This window comes from Equus caballus, chromosome 22 (genome assembly GCF_041296265.1).
Source record: "Equus caballus isolate H_3958 breed thoroughbred chromosome 22, TB-T2T, whole genome shotgun sequence".
Taxonomy (NCBI): Eukaryota; Metazoa; Chordata; class Mammalia; order Perissodactyla; family Equidae; genus Equus; species Equus caballus.
The window spans coordinates 26705093-26712691 of record NC_091705.1 but is presented as its reverse complement, the minus strand read 5'-3'; positions in this window follow the sequence as shown (position 1 = coordinate 26712691).

Sequence of the window (7599 nt, the reverse complement as noted above, 5' to 3'; positions counted from 1 at the left end):
AAAACAAACTTTAGGGCTGGCCTGGTGGTGCAGCGGTTGGGTTCGCACGTTCTGCTTTTTGGCAGCCCAGGGTTCACCGGTTCGGATCCCAGGTGCGGACATGGCACCGCTTGGCAAAAGCCATGCAGCGGTAGGCATCCCACGTATAAAGTAGAGGAGGATGGGCATGGATGTTGGCTCAGGGCCAGTCTTCCTTGGCAAAAAGAGGAGGATTGGCAGCAGTCAGCTCAGGGCTAATCTTCCTCAAAAACAAACAAACTTTATTATTTTATGTGGTTACAGATGTAACAGTTATTTAAATATCAAACATTACATAAATATATAATGTAGATGATCCATGACCTCAAAATCTCAACTTTCGAAAAATCTCACTATCAATAATGTAGTATATACTCCTCTAACTCCTTTTTTATGTAGCTATAACATTCCATTTAAAAATAAAAATGGGATTATATTATTCACACTGTCTATAACACCCTCCCTTTTTTTTTTTACTTATAGCATTACTTTACTACCAATATAACGTGGGCATTTTTTCATGTCAATATCAATATATATGGATCTACCTAATTATTTATAATGATGTATCATAGTTCATTGAAGGATTTAACCAGTTTCCTATTAGTGGATATTTGGGTGGTTTCCAATGCAACTTTGAATATCCTTGCTCTGACAGCTTTAGGTGCTTGAGCCATGTCTGTGGTCGTACCAACTCTCCTAGACTCTGTGGAGTTACAGGACCTTCCATTCAGCATGCTTTGGGGGCATCACATGGCTCCTTGGGATCATTTCCTTTCTTAAATATACAAATAATGACAGCTTTGAATAAAGATTTCTTCACTGGAACAATTCTTATATATTAAAACAAAATTCTGATATCTAGGAAAATCTGTTTCATTGCTCAGCACGTGAAATACCATATTTTATTCCACAAATATTTTCTTAAGTGTCTACTCCATGCCATGCACTGACCGAAGCAATGGGGACACTGATGAACAAGACAGACAAGGTCCTTGCTCTCCTGGACTTTAAATTCGTAATCACTTTTACTTTATTTAGATTGTACTACCTGGATCTACCATAGAAAACAAAATTCACCTTGCATTGAGAACCTAACTTTTGCTGACTATGAAATGAAGAAATAAGAAGCTTGGAAATTTAGTTTTCATGATATTCCCTCAGGCCTCAAATAACTCAAAGCTGTAACTACTTGCTTCTTAAATTGGATATTTTTGATTATAGTATAATATTGGCATAAGGATAAACATATCAATGGAACAGAATTGAGAATCCAGAAATAAACCCATATATCTATGATCAATTGATTTTTGACAAGGGTGCCAAGATCACTGAGAGAAAAAAGTAGTCTCTTCAACAAATGGTGCTGGTACAACTGTACATCCACATACAAAAGAATGAAGTTTGACTGTTACCCACACCATGTACAAAAAGTAACTCACAATGGATCAAAGACCTAAATGTAAGAGTAAAACTATAAAACTCTTAGAAAGAAACATAGGAGTAAATTCTCATGACTTTGGATTTGGCAATGGTTTCTTAGATATGACACCAAAGGAAGCACCAGCAACAAAAGAAAAACTAGATGAAATGGACTGCATCAAAATTGAAAACTTTTGTGCATCAAAGGACACTATCAAGAGAGTGAAAAGACAACCCCAAAAACGAGAAAAATATTTGTAATCACAAATCTGGCAAGGGTCTAGTACCCAGAAAATATAGAGAACACTTACAGTTCAACAGCACAATTAAATTATGGGCAAAGGACTTATATAGACGTTTCTCCAAAGAAGGTATACAAATTGCCAATAAGTCTCTGATATCATAAGTTCAATATCATAAGTCACTAGGGAAATGTAGATCAAAAACACGAGATACCACTTCACACCCACTAGGTTGGCTATAATAATAATTTTTTTTTTTTTGAGGAAGATTAGCTCTGAGCTAACATCTGCCACCAATCCTCCTCTTTTTGCTGAGGAAGACTTGCCCTGAGCTAACATCCTTGCCCATCTTCCTCCACTTTATATGTGGGACACCTACCACAGCGTGGCTTGCCAAGTGGTGCCATATCCGCAATCAGGATCCGAACCAGCAAACCCTGGGCCACCGAAGCAGAACATGTGCACTTAACTGCTGCACTGATGGGCCAGCCCCTATAATAATAATTTTAAAAATCATTTTAAGTGATTTTTATCATTAAATCATTACATTTTTAATCATTTTTATCATTTCTTTAATAAGATAAACATAGAATTAGCATATGACCCAGCAATTCCACTTCCAGATAGATACCCCAAAGGGCTGAAAACAGGTGTTCAAACAAAAACTCGAACATAAATGATCATAGCAGCACTGTTCACAAAAACCAAAAGGTGAGGGGCTGGCCCCATGGCTGAGTGGTTAAGTTCACGCGCTCTGCTGCAGGCGGCCCAGTGTTTCGTTGGTTCGAATCCTGGGTGCAGACATGGCGCTGCTCATCAAACCACGCTGAGGCAGCGTCCCACATGCCACAACTAGAAAGACTCACAACAAAGAATATACAACTATGTGTACCGGGGGGGCTTTGGGGAGAAAAAGGAAAAAATTAAATCTTTAAAAAAACAAAACAACAACAACCACAAAAAAACCAAAAGGTGAAAACAACCCAAAGGTCCATCAATGGATGAGTGGATAAACAAAATATGGTATATTTGTAAAATGGAATGTTATTCAGCCATTAAAAGGAACAAAATACTTACACATGCTACAACACAGATGAACCTTGAAGACAGTACGTGAAGTGAAAGAAGCTAGACACAAAAGGTCATGTATTGTGTGATTCCATGTATATGAAATATCCAGAATAGGCAAATCTATAGAGACAGAAAGCAAATTAGTAGTTATTTAGGGATGAGAGAATGAGGGGTTGGGAGGAGGGCAATATTTAAAGAGTGCAGTTTCTCTTTGAGGTGACGGAAATATTCTAAAAAATTGACTGTGGTGATGGTTGCACCTATCTGTGACTATATCAAAAACCATTGAATTACATACTTTGAGTGAATTGTATGGTATGTGAATTATATCTCAATAAGGCTGTCCAAAAAAAAAAGACATGGGATTTGGCAATATCAACTAGAGCTGACATACTCTGATATGCAAACCCTATGACCCAGCATTGTAATGTTCATCCAAAGATCTGTACAAGAATGTTCACAGTAGTACTGTTAAAACTAGACCTAAAGTGGAAACCTAAATGCGCCTCAGCAGTAAAATGGATAAATTGTGATATATTCAAATAATGAAATGCTACACAGCAATGAAAAGGAACAAGCTACAACTACATGCAACAATATAAATGAATCTCCAGAACATAAAATTGAGCAAAAGAAGCCAGACTCAAAAGAATACATTCTGTATGATTCCATTCACATAAAGTTAATACCTGGGGAGCCTAATCTACGGAGTTAGAAGTCAGGATACTGTTTACTCTCAGGAGTCTTGGTAATGACTGGAAAGGGAGCATAAAGAGGCTTTTGTGGAGCTGGTAATGTTCCATTTCTTAATTTGTGTTGGTTAGATGTTCACTTTGTGAAAATTCATCAGGCTTTATTTACCCTTATGATTTGTGTAATTTTATGTGTTTATGTTATACTCCAATAAAAAATTTTAAAATTTCAGAATATTTTTGAACGCACATTTTTAAGTCCTAAGAATATTTCTCCTTTTTTTTTCTTTTTGGTCATTCCTTGATACTCTTCAATTTTTTTCAGTTGTGTAGTTATCACTCTATTTCTATTTTTCAATCTTTTTTCCTAAAAGCAAGCCATTGCTTGTCCATATTAAGCCTTTATACAAAGCAGAAGTGTCCCCTCTTCAAGGCACTTTATTTCCTGTTGTCTGAAAATTGTGACCTGATTTTGTAATAATGAGGCACTTTACTGCCATCTAGTGGTAAATTGTCACAACGAAGTTATAAATTGCATCGTCTACCAGTGAACAGTGCCCACCTAGAGGTGATGTCCTCCTGCAAGACACAACTTGCCAACTAAATGTGGTAACCTTGTTTGGCACTATTGTGATGAACCCCACAGACAGTAGAATGTTGATGCTCTCTAGATGGTTTTGTTCTTACTTTCTTTTTTCCTGTCTGATGCTGTTCTTAAAGACATGGTTCAAGTATTCACAATCAGTCTTATCACTGCAAAGCTTAAGCCCATTTGGACAAACATGAAAGCAGAAGTTCAGTAAATGCTAATATTATTGTTCATATCAAAGAACAACTGATTTTCTTCTTCTTTTTTTTTTTTAACCAAATTCTGGATCCATAACAATCATGAATGTCTTAGGACTGTTTTTCTTGCTCAAAATATTCTGTGAAACAGCCTGAGAACCTCTTCACAGGCCTGTGTTAACCTGCTGCTTATTGAGTCTTCATAAGTGCTAGGTACTCTTCTAAACATTTTATATCTACCAATTCACTTAATTCCCTACTAATTCATTTAACTAATCCTCCTCTGGAAGGTGCCCTTATTATCATCAGCACCTTACGGATGAGGCAACTGAAGCACTGAAAAGTTAGGTTGTATTACAAGTGATAATATTACAAAAATACCTTCTTTGGGGAGCTTACAGTATATTAGGGACACGAAACAAAATGAAAACCATGTAAGGATTTAAAAACAAACAAAGGAGAAAGTACTTTGGACCCTGCCGGACAAGTCATTTTTCTCCTTTTGGTCTCAGTTTCCTCATCTGTGTAAGAACGAAGTGGATTTTCCCCAAGGTCACATAGCTAATAAATGGCAGACGTAGAATCTGAACTTGAGTATCTTGGCTTCAGACCCCAACCTCATAATCGCTATGCTGGACTTAGTGCCAGTTCTTGTCCTGTTTCTGTTCCTTTGCTGCCTTCCTGTGGGCAACAAATATTTGTGTTGCCTGTGCTCCTGCTATTTTCACCCACAAGATGTGTACGTGTCCAAGCGGGCCCCTGTCTCCAAGCTCCCTGCATCCTTGCTAATCCCAGGAAAATCTGTGACCTTTTGGGTAAGGACATGGATAATAAGGTGAAAAAATGAGGATGGTGGCTCAGGTTCTGGCATTTTTTTTTTAAATTGTGGTGTGCAAGATGACATGAGTGGAGTGGTATTAAAATAGAGCCAGAGGAGCCATGTCAGAGGAATTGCCTTGCATGTCTTGTTTTATCTTCCAAACTGGACCAAACTGCCAACATTCCAAGAAGTCAGTAAGGACAAGAATATCCTGTCTATAAGGACTGATGGAACTGGACTTTGCTAATAACCAGATCACTAACCAAATAATGAAGTACCGGTGTAGACTTTTGCTTGATGATTGACCCTCAGGCCAATCTATGAAGTACAAACCTAGTCTCACCTCATCTAGCACCAATGAACCTTTCTTTAAGACAACTCACCTCATCCTCTCTTTTCCCATAAAAACCCTAAGCCCCTCTCCTGTCACTGGGATGCTATTTGGGTTTCTATCTGAATCTGTGCTCCCCGAATTGCAATTCTTTGATCCCAAATAAATGCTTTGTCTCTTAAATTGGTTTCTGTTTTTGTAGGTTGACAGTGGTAAAATATGCATAACATGAAGTTTGCCATTTTAGCCCTTTTTAAGTGTACAGCTCTGTGGCATTAAGTATATTCACATTGTTATACAACCATCACTACTATCTATCTCCAAAACTTTTTCATCGTCTCCAGCTGAAACTCTGTACCCATCAAACAGTAGCTTTCCATTCCTCCCTCCCTCTAGCCCTTGGCAATCACTATTCTACTTTCTGTCTCTGTGAATTGGACTACTCTAGGAAACTCATATAAGAGGAATCATATCATATTTGTCCTTTTGTGACTGGCTTATTTTACTTAGCATAGAGTCTTCAAGCTTCGTCCATGTTGTAGCCTGTGTCAGGGTGTCCTTCCTTTCTAAGGTTGAATAATATTCCGTTGTATATATACACTACATTTTGTTTATCCATGCATCTGTCTATATACACTTGGGTTGCTTCCATGTTTTGGCTATGGTGAATAATGCTGCTAGGAACATGGGCATACAAATAACACTTCGAGTCCCTGCTTCTACTTTTTTGGGGTAAATATCCAGAAGTGGAACTGCTGGATCAGATGGTAATTCTATGTTTAACCTTTTGAGGAGGCACTAAACTGTTTTCCACAGCTGGTGCACCATTTATATTCCCACCAGCAATGCATAAAGGTTCCAATTACTCCATATCCTCACACCAACACTGGTGATTTTATGTGTGTGTGTTTTTTAAAATATAATAGCTATCCTAATGGATATGAAATGCTCTCATTGTGGTTTTGATTTGCATTGCCCTAATGACTAGTGATGTTGAATGTCTTTTCATGTGCTTATTGATCATCTGTATGTCTTCTCTGGAGAAATGTCTATTCAAGTCTTTTCTCCATTTTTAAATTGGATTTTTGTTGTTGTTGAGTTTCTAGAATCTTTCAGAGCTTTCTCATCTCTAGAAATTTTTGTGAGCCTTGGAGGTGTGTGGATATGTCATCTCAGCCTCTGGGATGGCTGGCAGGACCCTTGTCTCTGCAGGATGAAATAAACAGAGTTTCTCATTCAGTCTTTCAGATTAATTAATTAATCAAATAATTCATTAATTGGATCATTATCCTATGAGTCATTCTTTGGGTATATCAGATTTTCAGGCTAATACAAGAATATATGCTTATATATTTACATGAAGTTCAAGAACTGTCAAAGTTGATCTATGGTGCTAGAAGTCAGAATAGTGGTTACCTCTGGGAGAGCAAGTACTGACTGTGAGGGGACATGCGTCAGGAGACAAAAAGAAACTTTCTGGTTTGATAGCTCTGTAACTTGATCTGGCAGGTGGTAACACAAGAACATAGGTAAACATTTATTAGATATGCACTTAAGATGTTTGCATTTTTCAATATGTAAATTATGCCTCACTTTTTAAAAGTTAAAAGAAAAAGCTTTAAAAAAAACCTTTTCTTCCCCTCTAGTAAATCCTTTTGGTGTCAATTTCATAGGCTCAAAGGTCTGAGGTGCCCCCTTGTGGCCGCCTGTGGTTCTCTTAATTTTTCTCTGCCCTTTTGGACCCAGCACCCAGCACAGTGCCAAGGATTCACAGACACAACAAATACTTACTGGGCACCTACTCTGTGCCAGGCACTGTGCTATGTGCTGAGGAAACAGCGGCGAACAAGATGGATAAATTCTCCTTCCTTATGGAGTCCACAATCTAGTGGCAAAGATAGGGAGTAAACAACCTAACGCCTCCTGTTGAGAACAAGTAAGAGAGCCTGCCTGAGGAGAGGTGGAAGAGGGTGTCCTTGGGGTATTCATGTTGGAGCTGGGATCTGGAGGCTGTTGAGTTATCTCTAAGGGAAGAGAGCATTTCAGGCAGAGGGATCAGCATGTGCAAGCATCCTGAGAAGGGAGGAAGTATAATATATGAAAAAGATGACTGTAGTTACAGCCCCGAGAGAGGCGAAAAGGGCCCTGAAACAAGTCTGGAGATGTGGGAGGGGCAACAGTAAGAGATTTATTTGGCCTTTGTCTTAAGAGCAATGT